At 41.7% G+C, this 18,669-nt stretch overlaps 1 long non-coding RNA gene across 1 annotated transcript in view; it reads right to left on the bottom strand.

The window, feature by feature from the left end:
- Positions 1 to 18,669, bottom strand: part of LOC309966865 — a 107,686-nt gene that overhangs the window by 9,470 nt on the left and 79,547 nt on the right. The window lies entirely within an intron of this gene.

The following is an 18,669-nucleotide window of genomic DNA, read 5'->3' as shown; positions in this document are numbered from 1 at the left end:
GGCTAACTTGTACCTTTTATTAAGCTCTTCCTACCTGAACTACCTACAGTAGATTTGGTGGTTGCAACCAAAAACCCAGACAAATTTGCTTTTATGTCTTGATGTAGTGTTTCCTTATGATTTTATTTAACCAAAGAATTCTGGGAGGAAGAAAATGTGACAACTACAGATTCTATCAGCTGCCTATCAGTTCTGATTCTATCAGTACTCTTATATACAAAGAACTTGGGGTTCAGAGAAGTGAAGCTATTAGTGGTAAAGCTGAGTTTAGAATCCAATTCTCATGATAGGCTCCCCAAGTGATGTTCCAGAAAGTGACCTTGGCAAACCAGATCCCATTCAATTGCCCAGTCCTTAAGAATCACCTAGGTGGGACTTCCCTGGTGGCACAGTGGTTAAGAATCTGCCTGCCAATGCAGGGGATGCGGGTTTGAGCCCTGGTCCAGGAAGATCCCACATGCCACGGAGCAACTAAGCCTGTATGCCACAACTACTGAGCCTGTGCTCTAGAGCCCGGGAGCCACAACTACTGAAGCCCTCGAGCCACAACTATGGAAGCCCACGCGCCTAGAGCCCATGTTCTGCAACAAGAAAAGCCACCGCAATGAGAAGCCGGTGCACCGCAACGAAGAGTAGCCCCCACTCGCTGCAACTAGAGAAAGCCTGAGCACAGCAACGAAGACCCAACGCAGCCAAAAATTAATAAATAAATAAAATCTACATTAAAAAAAAAAAAAAAGAATCACCTAGGTGGCCTTTGGCTGGCCCTTCCTGCACACTTTTTAAAAAGCTCCAGTTTTACAAATTAAAATATTGTTTCCTTTTACATTTCAAAAGTTTTCAAATGTTCTGCTGTAGACTATCAAATCTTATTATTTTGTGAATGTCTCCATTATTCTAATAAAATGTGATTAGCACTCCTCAGATTTCTCCTTTCCAAAAGTATTAAGATATTTGGCGACAGTTCCTAGAATGCTACATCAATCTTTTTTTTTTTAATTAAAAAAATTTTTCCCAAAAGGTGTATCTATGTCAATATGACCAACATGGTACAGGTCTTTCAGATTATAGTACTGTATCACAGATGGAATCTGAGATTATATACTATAGCATAACTAAGAGCATGAGTTCTGATATCTGGGGCATATTATCTACCCTCGTTAAGATCTCAATTACCCTATCTGAAAAAAACAAGAGTGATAATCATACCTACCCATCTCATGGGATTGTTGTGAGAACTACATGGAATCCATGCAAAAATCGCACCATGCCTAGCACATAATATATGCTTAATAAGAGTTAGCTGCTATATTTTTCTTCTTCTCCTCCTCCTCCTTCTTCCTCTTCTTATTAAAACAAAATCTTAACTATGATAAGGAAAATTCCAGAGAAGATTGCTTCGTGTCTTCCAATCCCAAACTCCTTTCAGATTTCAAAAGGAACTGCCCCAGAGGGCATTTAGTTATTTGTCCCAGAGTCTGCTGGTAACTTTTTTTCTGCCCAGGAATGAGGGTGCAGGGAAAAGGAGCAGCTGGCCGACACACTCCACATTAGAGCCCACCCACGTCATGCAGGCTGTCACAGTCTATGGAAGCCTCATGCTGGAAGCCCATCTCTCAGAGGACCTTCCATTTTCCTGGCATCATGAAGAAAATGGCTGACATATTCCAGAGTTTGCAAAGTGCTTCGCTGAAGAGTTTGACTTGATCCAAAACACCACCTTCTGAGGACGCAGGCGGGACAGATGTCTTTACTCTGACTCTCCAGGGTGCACATTTAAGCTGGCAGATGGCACAGTGGGAGGTACATGCCCGGTCACTGGCACACTTATATCTTCTGTCTTTAGCCCAGGACTCTTTAGAGACTTATATACAAGTAACATTTGCATAATATATTTGAAGAGCCAATTCTAAATCAGTTTATAAATCATAGGTTGTACATTTCAAAACCAAACAGGCCAGTAATCTAAGTGTGTGAGTCAAGTCTGGTGTAAGGCAATAGGCAGGGTGGTTTCTGAGAGCATCTAAAATTCCCTGCCTCCCTGAAAACATTCACCTTCAAGAGTCGTTAATGTGCAGGCTTACTGTCACTCTTACACACTGCTGCTGGGAATAAAAAATGGTACCACCACTTCGGAAAACAGTTTGGCACTTTTTAAATAGCAAAAAAAACAAACAAACAAACAACCCACCTACCGTATGATGTAGTCATTTCATGCTTGGGTATTTACCCAGGAGAAAAAAAGCATACATCCAGATAAAGACTTGAACACAATTACTCAGTGTAGTGTTATATGTAATGGGCAAAAACTGGAAACAATTTAAATGCCCATCAACAGGTGAATGAATAAACATATTGTGGCATATCCACAATGGAGTTCTACTCAGCAGCAAATAACAAACTATTAAAACACACAACAACATGGAAGGACCTCATAATAATTATGCTGACTGAAAGAAAATCTAGAAAGTACAAATTAATCTAGAGAAAGCAGGTGAGTTTACTGAACCTAGGGATGGGCAGCAAGGAGGAGAGCACAGAGGGTAGGAAGGAACAGAATACAAGAAAGCACAAAGAACCCTTTGAGGGTGATGAATCTTTTCATGATCTTGATTGTGATGATGGTTTCATGGGTGTATACAGAGGTCAAAATTTGATACTATAAATATGTGCAATTTATTATATGGCAATTGTATCAGTTTGCTAGGGCTGCTATAACAAAGTATCGATACCACAAACTGAGTGGTTTAAACAACAGAAATTTATTTTTCCATAGTTCTGAAAGCTAGAAGTTCATGATCACGGTGTAGGTAGGGTTGGTTCCTTCTTAGGACTGTGAGGGGGAATCTGTTGTGTGACTTTCTGCTACCTTCTGGTGGTTTGCTGACAAACATTGGTGTTCCTTGGCTTGTAGAAGCATTACCCTGACCTCTGCCTTTGTTTTCACTTAGTGCTCTGCCCATGTGCATGTATGTCCAAATTTTCCCATTTTATAAGGACTCAGTCATTTTGGATTAGGGGCCCACCCTACTCCAGCATGACTAATCTTAACTAATTACATCTGCAATGACCTTATTTCCAAATAAAGTCACATTCTGAGGTCCTGGAGGTTAGAACTTCAATATATGAATTTGTGGAGACACAATTCAACTCATACTAGCAATTATATGTAAATAAAACTGTTTAGAAAAAACCAAAAAAACCTACCAAACCAGTTAAACTCAAATTCAACCATCAATTTTATGTAAGAGTTGAACTTTTCCCCTTTTTTCCGTAAAATTAAGTCAACTTTTTAAGTGTGAACATGGTACTCATGCTCTCTCTCTTTCCCTCTCTCTCTCTCTAGTTTAGACTACTCCATGTTGTGCGGTGATTCGGTTCTCTTATCCTTTTTTTTTCTCCCCTCACTTTTCAACTCATGAAGTTTCTCAGGAACCTTCTTTCTTGGAATGTGCTGAGACATCATGTGGCCTTTACCCGGTGAGAAGACATCATTTCTACATCGAAACCACCCCGTTTTCCTCTCATTAGTTCCAAATACTTTAAGTGGTACTGCTTGGCATGAACGTGATCATAAACACAAACATAAAGACAAGCACTGGCACTAGATGGCATTTTTCTTCGTTCAATTATAAGGATGCTATTCAAATGACTCAGAATATGCTTATATTAATTTTTCAGATTATTACTGGAATTCAAACAAATAACATTTTCTTATAGCAACCTAGCAGACTCCTGAGAGTGTATCCACAAAATCCTGGGGGGCCTGAGAATCCCAGTTAAAGTTATACTACTGCTAGAGAAACATTCCTTACCTAAATATCAAAGAACGAGATTAGGTTTAGTGCTCCTATTAACCAGCAGTGTGACCTTGGATAAGGGCTTAAATCCACCCAAACTTTCCAGATGCTCTTGAGGTACACGGAAATGTTAGCATTCTTGAGACTTGAGTTTGCTCATCTGTGAAATGAAAGGGTTGAGCCAGATTACCTCTAAGGTTCTTTTCAGCCCTCAAATCCTATGGTACTTGCTGAACTGAATTGCAATACAGCCTCATTTCTAACGACAAGCCTAAGTCACCACTTACATATCGCACCTCTTTCTGTGGTTTTTTCTTCTCCCAAAGTCACAAAACTCAAAACTAAGTCCCTTTTCCAAAAGACTGTGTACAGTGCAAGGTTTGGGCAGGATACAGACTCAAGGGTACAAGTGAATCAAACTTCAGAGGAATAAGGATTGCATTAGATGATCAGTCTGGTAGGAGAGTAGTTAAGTTATCCATGAAAATGGAATACAGGCAATGTTTTACTCAGAAGAGACTGTTAACATGCTCAGAGATATAAAGTGTGAATGTCTGTTACAAAATGGAGTGCAGTCAAAAATGCAGACAAACTTGACAGAGGAAGGTGTTGGATGAAATGTAGGGAAATTCTGTGAGCTTCCGTGTTTCTGCAGGATGTGTATAAACCATTTGTGTCTACTCTGCCTGACAATCTTTCTTTTATAGCCTGGTAGGCCCCTAGGACTAAAAGTAAATGTGTACATTAAATTTATGGTAATAGGGGCACTGAATTCCAGTGCAGTAGTCTCTAAGCATTTTCTTACGAGGAAATATTCTGAACTTCTTTAAAGTTTTACGGTTACTGAAAGAAAAAGGATGTCAATGAAAGAAGGAGTACAAGCTGCTATTGGGGCAGCTGACAGTCGCCTTTCCGTGCTTTAAGTTCTCTGGGAACTTCGGGAAGGCAATATGGTGAGGGTAATCAGGTTAGCCATCCACCAAGAACAGTTTTTTTGTTTTTGTTTTTGCTGTACGCGGGCCTCTCACTGCTGTGGCCTCTCCCTTTGCGGAGCATAGGCTCCGGACGCGCAGGCTCAGCGGCCATGGCTCACGGGCCCAGCCGCTCCGTGGCATGTGGGATCTTCCCAGACCGGGGCACGGACCTGTGTCCCCTGCATCGGCAGGCGGACTCTCAACCACTGCGCTACCAGGGAAGCCCACCACCAAGAACAGTTTTAAGAGGAAGTGAGAGGAGAATATAGCCAATATTTATAATAACTATAAATGGAGTATAACCTTTAAAAATTGTGAATCACTATATTGTCCATCTGTAACATATACTATTATACATCAACGATACTTCAATTTAAAAATTTTATAATAGTTAAAAAAAGGAAGTAAGAATTGGAAAGCCCTGCCTAGCAGCTGTTCTATGTATGTTTTGTTTGCTGTAATTATGGCCTCTTCCTTGCTGTATGACCCTGAGTCAGTCATGTGCTGGCTCTCCTACCCTGTCAAACTTGTTATGAGGACTAAGCAAGATGAGAACCAACAGTAAGAGAGATTGCTGTATTTCTAATATATGTTGCTATATATTTAATACAGATCGCTGTGTGTTGCAAACTTTCTTCTACTCTTAGGCACACACCTCATCTACCTTTGCCAGTTTCCCTTGCTATTCGGTGTAGCTATGTATCTGAGTTCTTGCCAATAGAACGTAGGTGGAGGTGATGTGAGCCATTTCTTAGCTTGGCCCATAAAATTTTCCCGTGTGGTCCTTTCTTCTGTCTTTCTTTCCCCATCCTCTGTGTGAATGGGAAGGAGTCTGCAGAAATAGAGGAAGAAGAATCAAAAGATGGAAGGAGCCTACACCCTGAATGACCATGTGGAGGCCACCCAGCCAGGAACACACTCTGTTACACAAGTGTGAAATAAACTTGCCTTATTTAAGGTCCTGGGGTTCTTTATTTGTTCCAGCAGCTAGCATTATATTTACTAATACATTAATATTTAGTGAATGCTTGCTATATGTTAGGCACATAAACATCTCTTCAATCCTCACAAACCGCATGATATAGATGCAAATACAAAGAGGACTTAAATAACTTGCTCAAATCCATACAGGTTGTGTTGGAATATAAACCTTAGTAACATGAATAAAGAGCTCTAGCATATAACTACTATAGTATATTGCCTCTTTCAATATAAGAAACATTACTAAGTGTATTACCTGGCACAGAGTAAGTACTTAATTTATGTTAATTTATGTTAGCTATTATTATACAGGCAAAAGAGAAATCAGAATGGAGAGCAAATAACTGAAAACAAACATATCAACTAAAATCTTTATAACATAGAAGCAAAAAACCTAAATAATCCTTTATTTTTTAGTAAGGCCTGGCTGTCTAAAAATAAATAGTAATGAAAACAGAAAAAATTGAATATGTTAAATTGATGATCCAAGCTATAGTTTATGTATCCATAGTTCAATAACCAAAATGGGCATTTCTAATGAGTATGTTTACTATAACATATGTTTTAGCAAATAATTGATAAAGGCCTTATTTCTCACCAACAGAAGACTGGTGGAATGATACAGCCACAAAGCATTATAGCTTTAAAGACTTTTTAATAATATGAAGAAAATGCTCATGATATATGTGTTCTAATTATATAGAGACATTAATTTATTAATTGATTCAATTCATCCATTCAAAAAATGTTTACGGAGTACCGATTACATGCTGGGTGCTGGGCTAGGAGACGGCCATCTGGTCTCTGCCTTCAGACAGTATATAGTGTAGCTTTTTAGTGTAGGCTTCGTCAACAGACTGGCACAGTCCCTTTCTAGGGCTTAGTTTTCTTATGTGTAAAATAAGGAGGTTGGCTTAGATGATTGTCAAGGGCTATGTATGCAGCAATTAAATTAAGTGGAAATGGGATTCTTGATCCAGTCAGGCATAAGGACATAATTTGGTGTATGTGCAAGGTTATAACACAACTAAAGTTGCAAAAGTACCATAAACCTATCAATGTGAGTTATTTAGAACAATGAATCATCTCGGTTTGATGCAGACTAAGGGGTTTCTGAGATGTGAAACTTCTAGGACTAAAACCTGCAAAGCCCTAGGCAAACCAAGATGGTTGGTCACCTTAGTTTCATGTCAAATTATTAACTTAAATGCTAAAATAATTTTAATTAATAATAATCAAATTATTTTGCTAATAATTAATACATAATAATTACAGAAACCTTAATGAACAGTTTTTTTTGTATTGGAATGATTTCATATGCAGTACAAAACTGAAGGAACAGGAAATATGAATACGTAGTAAAGTCATTCAACTGTCAAAAATTTTTAGAGAAGTACACATTTCATGTGAGAGTTAACAATGATCACAACAATCACATAATTATGAGTTTTACAGTCATCATTCTCTGAAAGCTTGGTGAGGATTACAGTTTTGAAACTATAATCTTAATTCAGAGGCTGTAAAGAACACTATTAATGTTTCAATTAGAGAGAGACATATTTTCTTTATTATTATTTTTTTTATTGAAGTGTAGTTGACTTACAATGTTGTGTTAATTTCTGCTGCACAGAAAAGTGATTCAGTTATACATATAGATACATACTTTTTAATATTCTTTTCCATTATGGTTTAATCACAGGATATTGAATATAGCTCCCTGTGTTATACAGTAGGACCTTGTTGTTTATCCATTCTAAACATACTAGTTTGCATCTGCTAACCCCAAACTCCCACTCCATTCCTCCCCCCTGCAATCCTTGGTAAGCATAAGTCTGTTCTCTATATCTGTGAGTCTGCTTCTATTTCGTAGAAAAGTTCATTTGTGTCATATTTTAGATTCCACATGTACGTGATATCATACGGTATTTGTCTTTCTCTTTCTGACTTACTTCACTTAGTATGATAATATCTTCATCTCCAGGACCATCCATGTTGCTGCAAATGGCATTATTTCATTATTTTTTATGGCTGAGTAGTATTCCATTGTATATATATACCACATCTTCTTTATCCATTCATCTGTCAATAGATATTTAGGTTGTTTCCATGTCTTGGTTATTGTGAATAGTGCTACTATGAACATAGGAATGCATGTAACTTTTTGAATTATTGTTTTGTCCAGATATATGTCCAGGAGTGGGATTGTTGGATCATATGACAACTCTAGTTTTAGTTTTCTGAGGAACCTCCAAACTGTTTTCCATAGTGGCTGTTCCAGCTCACATTCCTGCCAACAGTGTAGGAGGGTTCCCTTTTCTCCACATCCGCTCCAGCATTTGTTATTTGTAGACTTTTTAATGATGGCCATTCTGACTGGTGTGAGGTGATACCTCATTGTAGTTTATTTGTACTTCTCTAATAATTAGCAATGTTGAACATCTTTTCATGTGCTTATTGGCCATCTCTATGTTTTCTTTGGAAATATGTCTAAGTCTACTGCCCATTTTTCAATTGGGTTGTTTTTTTGTTGTTAAGTTGTATGAGATGTTTATATATTTTGGAAATTAAGCCCTTAGAGAGGGATATATTTTCAACTTTTAAAAGTTGTGGCTTAAAATGGCATATTATAATTTTGTTCTTAAAATACAGATGTCCTTTTAAAGATTATTCTAAGATGATCACCTTCTAAATTTTCATCTTTCTTTCTTCCCTCACTTACCACATACACCAGTACAATTAGGCTAATATCAATTATAATGTTTCTTCAAACTGAAGCTGAAGAACCTCAAGGGGATAATGAGGGAACCCAAAGGGATTTGTAGTGTCTCAACAAGGCCAACTCCAGGAGCAAGAACTCGTCCCTACATCAACAGTAAGACCTGGCTCCCTTGGAAACTCTGGGGCCCTTCTATCCATTCCATTCTCCTCCAAAGCCTCCAAGGTTTTCCAATATGTAAGAAATAAATAAATATTTACTAATAAATTTAGGACCCCAGAACTGGGTGAGCTCACTAGGAGTAATTCAGATACATTTGAGGATTCTACAAAAGAAACAAATGAGTTTGGTTTAGTTATCCCTGTCTGTTGACTGAGTGTTTCCTCTTCATTCATTCCAACGACAAGGGGCTTTGAAGTGTCAGCTGATAAAACAATCCTGAAACCACTTCGCAGAGTTACAAAATGGCAGTTCCTAAAATTTGGACCCATAAACCATTTAGGCAATTCATCAAATTTCCAATGACTGAATCAAACTTCAGATTTCTTTATAAACGCTCTGCCTACATTTGTCCTCCTCTGTCCCACAGCAATCTTTCCAACACACAGCAGTCTTCATGCTCCTCCACAACCAGGCCCCCTCCCCAACTCTGGCACGTACATTTCTTCCTAATGATAATGCTCCTTCTGTCAGGAGCCAAATATATGCAATGGTCAAGGGGAAAGAGGCAGAGGTTCCGTTCTCACCCTTGCCTTGGGGAAGAAGGAAATTAGTTTAAATAAATGATATGGTGATTTAAAAAGAAATGAACAGTGGAGAGACAGAGTCTGTTTCTCTCACTGGAGCTGCTAGTGCTTTTAAAATATTCTGTCACCTGTGTCGGTTCTGTGAAATAATCATCCCACCTGTCTGACCTGATGTCTTGCTTTCGTCCTCACTACCTGGCTAATAATGCCTACTGCTTCCATGTGTTGAATGCTTACTATATACCAAGACCTGCACCAAGTATTTTACAGGCTTACTCTTACTTAACCAGCACAACCCTTTGGGATAGATACTGCTATTAACCCTACTTTATAGCCAAGGAAACTAAGGCTTAAAGAGGTAAAGTGACTTATCCCAGAGGGACACAGATCCTAAATTGCAGTGCTGGGATTTAAAGCAGTGTCAGCCTGGTTTCAAAGTTCATACCTTGGAGTCTGACTCAGTTTCTTCTTAGCTGGGCTTAAAAACCATTCTCATGAAGTCTCTTCCAAAACCTGGAGGCTGCTAGATATCTTGCCCCTGGGAAAAGGAACTCCAAACCACCAAGAATTGCTTCAACTGCTCCCCAGGACCTACCTCTGTAAAGCCCCACTGTGCAAGGTACAGCATTGTTTCCCCTCCTCTCCCAGAAAAACCTAAAAGAGACTCCCTAAGAAACCTGTGTTTTGTCTTTCCCTGATCAATCAAGTTCTGTGTTTCTACCAGAGGCCAACCTTCTTTCGGACAAACTCCAAGCTACATGTAATCAGCATGAGAAAGGGAGGAAGAGACAAAAGTATGGCTCTTGAGAAAGGTTCTAGACAAGTTATTTTGAAAGTTTTTAAATCTTCTTTTATAGGAAGCAGCCTCCCACTCTAGTTGCAATGGGCCGTTTCCTATAGCTGTCCTTCTACTCTTCACTTACCTTCTTCCCTAAATCCTAATATCTTCTTTCCCTAGAACCTTCTAAGGCACACTGTGACCCACTAGTATTTATATGACAGTTTCAGGATAATATAGAGTAAATGGACATATGAGAGCATCAAATATTTATCAGACATCTATGAAAGACACCAAGAAATGCTATAGGAATCAAGATATAAGATTATTGTTGTTAAATTTCTACTATGTTTTCAAGGAATTCAAAAGATGATTCTATAATAATGAATGTATCCATCCTAATTCCCCAGAAGTTCTAAGCTTGGACATCATGAGGAAATGTCCCCCCATTCTCTTGCGTGAAGTTGCTTGGCACTGAGAGGTTAATAATGCTCTAGCTTAAATCAGATCCCCCAGTAACAAGCACCAAGGGCTTCTCTGGAGTCTGGCTCTAAGCTGGCCACTTGGAAGATGAAACTCAGGTTAATGAGCAGTTTCCAAAAACCCGTCTCCACCTTGCTCTCTGACACCCCACCTCTCCAAACAGACTATATTCTCAGCCCTCCGCTTATTTGAACACAACTTTCACACCTAACAAATCAGAAAGCTGTAATTACAAAGTTTCAGAAACGTTTTCTGAAAGCCTCGCTAAATAAGAAGCTGCTTCACCGTTCATTTAAGTGCCACAATACTCTCTTTCCGCGGCAAGGGCTCAGACCAGTTCCGCGTGCACGTACACCCAGGCATGTACACACAGCACAAGGAATCGCCATTCATTTTAGGAGGAAGGGTCAGATTTCATACTGAGACTTGGTTCTGTCGGGTTGAATTTTATCTGCTTCTCAGTCCCCGGAGCCCAAGTTCTACGTTGCACACAGATCTGGCACCGTTGTGCCTAGCTGGCCTGCTACCGTGGGCTTTTTTTTTTTTTCTGGTGTGTCTTTTGCTAAGAAACGGCAATGTGTTTTGCCTGCTTAACCCAGCCGCAGCCTGTCGTCCCCTAGACAAAAAGCGGCGGCCCGCTGCTGCCTGCAGCGGCCGCGGCGGCGACGCAGGGAGGCCGGGCCACCTGAGACCCGCGGCGCTACGCCTTTGTTGGGCGGGCTACAGATGGTGCCCCAGCACTGGGTTGAGCCGGGGGCGGGCGTGGGGAGCCGGAGGACCGGAGGGTGAGGTCGGGAAGGGGGTCGGGCGGGAGGGGAGGAGACCGTGGAGCAGCCAATCGGAGTGCAGCCCATCAGCTGACCGCTTTTGCTTACACCAGGTGCACGCCGGCTGCGGGGAGCACAAAGCCGGGCGCACCGAGGGCGCCGGCAAGAAGCCGGCGAGCTAGGCGAGGCCAGTGCGTCCGCGCCTGCAGCGCCCTCCGGGCGGGGAGAGGGGCCGCCGGCGTCAGCGCGGGCAGCGGCATCCGCGCGGTGGCGTCCCTAGGCGCCCCGGACGCCGTCCTCCGGACCTGGACGCTCGCTGCCCCGCCCTCTGCACCCCACTTCTGCCTTTTTTCCCAATCCTGACTGCCCCTGCCCCGGCCCCCGAGAGCCGGATTGAGCCCAGGCCCGCGCAGCAGCTGTTGCTTGTGTGGCTGCCTCGCCTCCTGTCTTGGTGTTCTGCCGGGAGCCCCCCAAGGAGCCAGTGCCTGTGGGTTGGGAGGGAGGCGCCGCTCAGCCGGTCCTCCTCCTCCTCCTCTTCCTCCTGCTGCCACCGCCGGTGCCTGGTCCTTGCGCACCCCGACACCCCCGCCAGCCGGGCCTCGGGGTAAGTGCGCTTGCCTAGCCGGGCAGCGGCGGGAGATGTGGGCGGCAGCGAGGGGAAGTCGAGGCAAACTTGGCGGTGCGGCGGGCCGGAAAGGGTCTGGGGAACCTGGGACAAGATCGCGGGCCTAAGGGGTACGAGGGGGCGCGGCTCATGAAACTGGGGAAAATGACGAAGTCGGGGAAACCGGAATCTAGTGACCTCCTTACTGAAAAAAATCACTGGGGTCGGGGAGAACGATACTTCGGAAGGAAGGCCGAACAGAAGCGAGCAAAAGGCATTGACAGGAGGCGAGCCTGCTAGATTTCAGGGACCGACGCGGGGGTGGGTGATGCCCGGGTATCCGGAGGAAGGAGGGCTGCTGGAATGTGAACTGAGGAAGGCAGCCGGAGCCGGAGAAGAGCGCGGAGAGGGGGCCCGGGGAGTTGGAAAGAGGACTAAGAGAAGGGGAAAGAAGGTGGCAGGCTGTGGAAAGAGAAAAGAGGAAGGATGTTTTGGCGGTGGCCTTGTAGGTAAAGAAAGGGACAAGGGGCGTAATTCACAAAGCATCGAGTGTACTGAAGTCAGGGTATTGGGAAGAATCTGCTCAACTGTCGCGCGGTCGAAGTGGGGAAAAGACCTCATCCTACACGTTCTGAGTCCAGAAGGGGTGGCAGCCTCAGGAGGCTTGCCAAGGATGCTGAAATGTCAGGGAAGCCTCGGTCCGCTCGAGGCACGGAGCCGGTGCTGGGTTCCCCGCGCGGCCGGGGTCGATGGCGAGGAAAGTTTGCCAGCGAGTGTCCTTTGTGCTGCGTGGAGAGGGGTGTGGGCAGCCGCCGACTCGGCACTTCCCAGGGCCCTGCACCGACTACCTCCGCGGAGGGGAGTCCCTGCTTGGCAAGCCCAGGTAGAGTGGAAAGATCGAGTAGATGGAGGGGCGCGGCGCACTCGGGACTGGTGGGAAAACCCGTCCCAGGACGGTTGTGAGGGAGCCGGCCTGCCTACTCGCACTTGGAGGTTCGGCGGTGGTACCTGCTCTGGGAGACAGGGGACCTTGACTGCTGGGTTCACCGCTGTAGCCACAGTGCCTGGAGCTGAATGAATGAATGAATGAATGACCGGGGTGAGAATGGTTTTGAGGCATTCGAACCACAGAGGAAAAGGCCACGGGTCCAGGAAAAGAGACCCTTTTCTAAATCTCATGCCACCATTAGCATTAGCATTTTCACTCCCAGACCCAGAAAATAAAGAAAAAGTGGAATTCAGTGAGGGGACAGGTATTACTGACTTGAGCAGTTGCTTGTAGGATTTTTTTGAAAGACAGTATGTTGTTTTGTTTCGCAGTTTGCCTTGCCACGATGGTCTAAAGAACTAATATTACCCGAATACGCTCATTACTTCATTTTTAAGAGCTAGGACTGGAGAACTGGAAAGTTCAGGAAGGTACTTGGATCAGTGTAAGTCTAGAGTAAAAGTGGTGTTGTTGGCTCCAGGGCCATGTGTGTCCCGAAGTCTCTGATTCGCATGCAAATGTGAGCGAATCCTGGCAGATGTCTGGCCTCATCCATTCACATGAAGGAATTTGAAAAGACAAGGAGTCTTTAGTTAACAATAGACCTTAAGAAAATGGAATAAAGGCGCAGTGAGTTTTTCTCTTTGGGAATTCCAAGGCGTGCTGACACCTTTATTCAGGAGCCAAATTCCCTGAGTGCTATTGTATTGAAAGCCTCAAGTCCTGCTTGCTCTTTACCTGGCTGTGTGTTTTTGTGCAATTTCAAGCTGGATGTTCTGAACTAGTGAGCAAAATGGTTATATGAAGCAGACAGTAACTTAATTTCACTTCTGGTGGTTTCAAGTAATTTCTGAATTGACCCCTCAACTTTTATTTAGAGTTTCTTCTCTTTTTCTTTTAGTAATCCCACCTCCTGCTCACATTTGCTCTCCATCCTCAGAAATATACAATATAGGAGAAGATAGTTGTAGGTGACTAACAGGAATCTCTCATTAGAATGTCCATAGTCCAGTCAAAATCATTTTAGTAACAAGCACCAAACTTGTAGAACTGCAGGTGATGAAACCATCACGTTCCTAGTCACCTGAGGGGTTTTCGGGTCACAGGACAGAACAATGAATAGCGAGGCAGTCATGCAATAGACCCCAAAACAGGGACATTTCTGCCTTGTCTAAGAGTAGCTAATAGACCACTGCACTGCTCACCTCCTGGCACTGATCAACCGGTGAACAAAAGGCGGGCAGTGTGGGCCACACGTGAGTCCCAGGGACTATACCTACTGACAGGCCAGCCCAGTGGCCTCTTCTTTTGTCAGTCTCAAACACTGTTGAAGGGAAAAAGAACCTATTCACTGAACAGCGTTTGCCACTGTATGCTATATATTCACTGAAAGGGACATTAAAATACAACCAAAAAAAAAAAAAACAAGACAACATTGTTTTGAGGCCTCAGTGGGGTGGGGGTGGGGGATGGGTAGCAGATGTTAGTCTGCTGTTTTACATGTTTCCTTAAGTTATTTTCGCTGGTTCAGTGACTTTTTTACACATAAAGCAGTACTTTCCCAGGAGGGGAAAAATGAATTGAGTCAAATTTAAGTAAGAAAATGTCATAGCCAAGATTACATTTTCTGTCTTAGAGCTATCTAGAAGTCAGAAAGTAACAAATCACTATAATAAACTCTTATGTGACTTAAGCCTGGGATTTTGTCTTTATTATGGACTTGAGGGCTACCTGTACAATGCAGTTGACATTTCTAAACTAGGCAATAAGCCATTTTATTGTAAAGTTATCATCTAGGTATTTTTGAAACAAATGTAAGTTTAAAATGACCAAAGCCTCATATTTTGTGAGAACTTACTTCGGCTGTTACCTGCCTGTGTGAAATCTTTGTTCTGCAAGTCTAATGAAAGGGAAGATTAGGGCTTACTCCGTGGTAAATAAAAGTAATAAAGTACTTATTATTAGAAAAGGATCACTCTGCTAAATAAAATCTTAGACTGGATCCAACTGCCGACTCTGGTTCTGAACAATAATATAGGTAGTTCTGGGCAGTGTCTGGAATTCCCAAAAAGCAGGGAAAAACTCAACCATTGATTTCTCTCTGGTTAGACCCTGCTAAGGCTAGCTTCTTGACCTGAACTGTTAGAACAATTATCACATATTCTAAACCAGTGACACTCATGGGAACAAACCCAGTAGGTACTAAAGAAAATATGTCTCTACAGGATTATAATGCCACTTCCCAAGCCAGTTGGGCATGATTATAAATAATTAGAATGGCGGACTTTTTAATGTCACCATAAATAAGCCATGAATAAAGTATGGTAAATTATAGGACCTGGGTGTCACTTTTTACTAGACTTTCATAATGCTTTCTTATAATTTATTTTTAAGCTACAAAATAATAGTTCTTTGAATGATTTGCTTGAGCACTAATGTAAGCTTGCTCAAATATTGTATTTAACTTTTCAGAATTATTATGCTGAACACCTATTTTGGGTTAAGGCAATCTGGAGATAAAGCAAATTCCATTTTAGATTCATAATTATATTTTGGTTTGGGGGAACAATGTAAGTATCTTTAACCCATGAATAGAGCTTTGATTAATATTTTATTCAAGATGAAATTATAATTATATAGATGAAGTCAGAAAAACATGTATTCTCTCTTGTTTTGGCTCAAAGTGCAGAATAGAGACAAAAGTTAAACCCTATGTGTAAAATCCAATACTTTAGTGACCAAGGGAACCATTCATTCTACAAGTCTTCTTAAATGCAGTTTGCCTTTTAAATTTTCTTGTTTTACTTATTTTATGGATACATCACTGGATGTACCATCCAAGTCTCAAAACATTGACAAATGAATAATAAATTGTTTACTGACATTAAAATTACAATACTTGATAAAATAATATAGTATATATTTTCAGACTTTATGGCCACCCTATAGAAGTGTTAAGCATATTATTCAATAATTAAAACATATGCCGTTTTATGTTAGAGTTTGTTTTTAAGAAACAATATGTAGGCTTATATATTATTGGTCTAACAAAGGTAGGATATTATTAGCAGTTTTATCAGTTATTTGGTTGGTAACTAAGCTAACCAGTCATAGCCAGTTGATCTTAGATCAGCTTCTTAACCCCACCAACCCTCAGTTTCCTCATTTGTATCGTGACAAGGTTGGGAGAATAGGGCTGGAAGGACTAACTACCATAATTAGTGAGATTGCTAAAAGGTTTGTGGAAGCTGTGTGTGTCTTCAATACCACAACTGACATAAACATTTAACTTGGATGGAACCATTACACTTAATATACCAAAAGTCATCCTGAGATGCACAGAAACTAGGCTTAAACTTGCATTGATACAGACTGGAGGTCTGTCAGCTCTGATTTGACGGTACCCTCCAAACATGCTGCTGCCTTGACTTACAACATTTAGTTTTGAAAACTGTGTTTACGATGGCTTATTGCCGTCCATTTACACTCTTCATAGCTGAGGGGTTGAAATGTTATTTGAAAGCTCTGATTAATATAAATGTCTTGTAATTTTCTGGCCATCCTAGCTCACATCTATTATACCCCTGGCAGACATGTGGACTCCACAACTGCCCCCTCATTTGTATATGAAACAGACACACTGGTGGCATTTTTTGGTTACCATAGTTACATTAACAATATACACATGACCTGACATACTTCTTCGTGAAAGCTTTTTGTTGCAAATATTATGTTGACCTGGGAGTAAAGGACAACTATCTAAAGTTTGAGGCATACATAGATTAATCTGTTGTCCATTTCTGGAGCCACCATTTCAATCATGGGAGAAGAGCCATCCTACAGTGAAGTCCAGGAAAAGGCAATCGCAAGACTTTGACTAGCAAAGATGTCCAAGGGAGGCATTTCCAACAATGCTTAACCTCTACAGGAGGATGTCTGTTACATATTCATTTCAAAATATTTGCTTCTCCTATTCATGACTGCCCTTTGTGAGATAATGTATCAGCATAGTCATTTTTGGTCCATACAGGGAAAAAAGGACAGCATCTATCTCAGTAAGACCTAGGGGACAAAAAAATCAATCTGCGCTATTAAGCAGTAAGCACAAAGAGAGAATCTTCATTTAGGAAAACTAAAAAAGCTTTACAAAGAAAGAAAGATTGCTTAATTGGTTTCACGCCTATAATTTTCCCCTCTAGAAAAAAATGTTAGCATGGCAATAAAGAATATCACTAACCTGCACTGTTATTTCACAATAGTAATAAGTCTTAATTTGCATCTATAATAATCACTGTAATCAAGTACTGTACAGAGACTCAGGAAGGCACAGGCTCATTTCCCAGCTCTGACACCAATGACTGAATGTGTGACCTTCTGGATGTCCTGCATCCCTCCTGGTGCTTCACGCCCCTATCCGAGTTGTGTTTTAAAGGCTCCAGGAACACTGGTAGATATTTCTAGTATTACCACTGCAAAGAATTTGATTTCTGCCCTATACGTCATGATGAAATGGAGAGCTAAAGGTCTGGGGGACACGGCAAGGTGATTTTTCTGGTTCCTAATCCCACAACTGAGATATTGCTTTGTTCTTTTAAAAATTTTCTCCCCCTAATAGGACAATTCCCCACCACCTCACTTGGACTCTCTTGAGGGAAAGAATTTTACTTGGGATATAGGAAGCTGCTTAGGATTACAGAACCCTTGCACACTCAGTAAATATATACTGACCACCAGCCATGTACCAGGCATCATAAGAGGGACTAAAACCGAAAGAAATTAGCTTGACTTTTCTGCATCTTGTATGCTTAATCCATCATAAGCATTTTAAGTATTTATTGAGTGCCTGGTCTGAAAAAGCACTTGGCTAGATCTAGCATGGAGGCTTTCAACTAGGGATGATTTTGAGCACCCCCCACCCTCAGGGGACATTTGGAGACATTTTTGTCAATTATTGTCACAACCGAGGGTGGGGTGTGCTACTGGCTAGAAGCAAGAGATGATGTTAAACATCCTAAAATGCACAGACAGTCCCTCCACAACAGAGAAGTATCTGCTCCACATGTCAGTCAGGCCAAGGTTGAGGAATCCTGCTCTGGTAGAAGTAGCTCTGCCCTCAGTGAGTTTAAGTCTCGTACAGGTTACAGAAAGGAGACTGGCAAGTACAGTAAAGCATGCTGTGATGGTAAAAGTGTGAGCTACAGAATCTGTACACAAGTAGGAGCCTTCATTCAAAGTTTGGCTGCCAGCAAAAGCTTTAAGAAACATTCTGATCAATTCCCAGAACGGGCTATCACCTGGAACAGCAGTGTTCAGCAGGAGACACTTTTAGATCTAACCTCATTGAACATAAGTGAGTTGGATGGTTGTTTGAAAGAGGGTAGACGCCTTAAGTTTGTTGGGAACTCTACACTGGGGATGGAGTTCTTAATTCCTTGTAGGACTCAGAATTCAGAGTGTCTTGAGTCATTAGGAGAGGAGGCTGGAAACAGAATGAATGTCATTGGCAAGAAACATAGGGCTGTACAAGCTGCTTAAAGAGAAGATGTAGCTGAGTTGACAAAGTGAATAATGCCTCATGTTTTAGAACCTCAAATTCTGCAGAGTCCTTAAATATGTATCTCGTTTGACCTGCCGCAATCTGAGACACCAAGTATTATCATTCCTTCTCCCTTTTTTCAATAACTAAGGAATCAGAGCCATGGAGAGATTCAGTGTGACCTTGGACGAGTCACTTAATATTTCTCTAATGTTTATCTATAAAAGAAGAGGGGTTGCAAGGCTCTTCTTCCTAATGCAAGTTCAGTTTGTCTAAGGACACATCTAGGGAAACAA

This window comes from Leucopleurus acutus (assembly GCF_964270905.1).
Source record: "Leucopleurus acutus genome assembly, chromosome: 10".
Classification (NCBI taxonomy): Eukaryota; Metazoa; Chordata; class Mammalia; order Artiodactyla; family Delphinidae; genus Leucopleurus; species Leucopleurus acutus.
The sequence above is the reverse complement of the archived record's forward strand: the minus strand, read 5'-3'. Positions and strand labels throughout refer to the sequence as shown.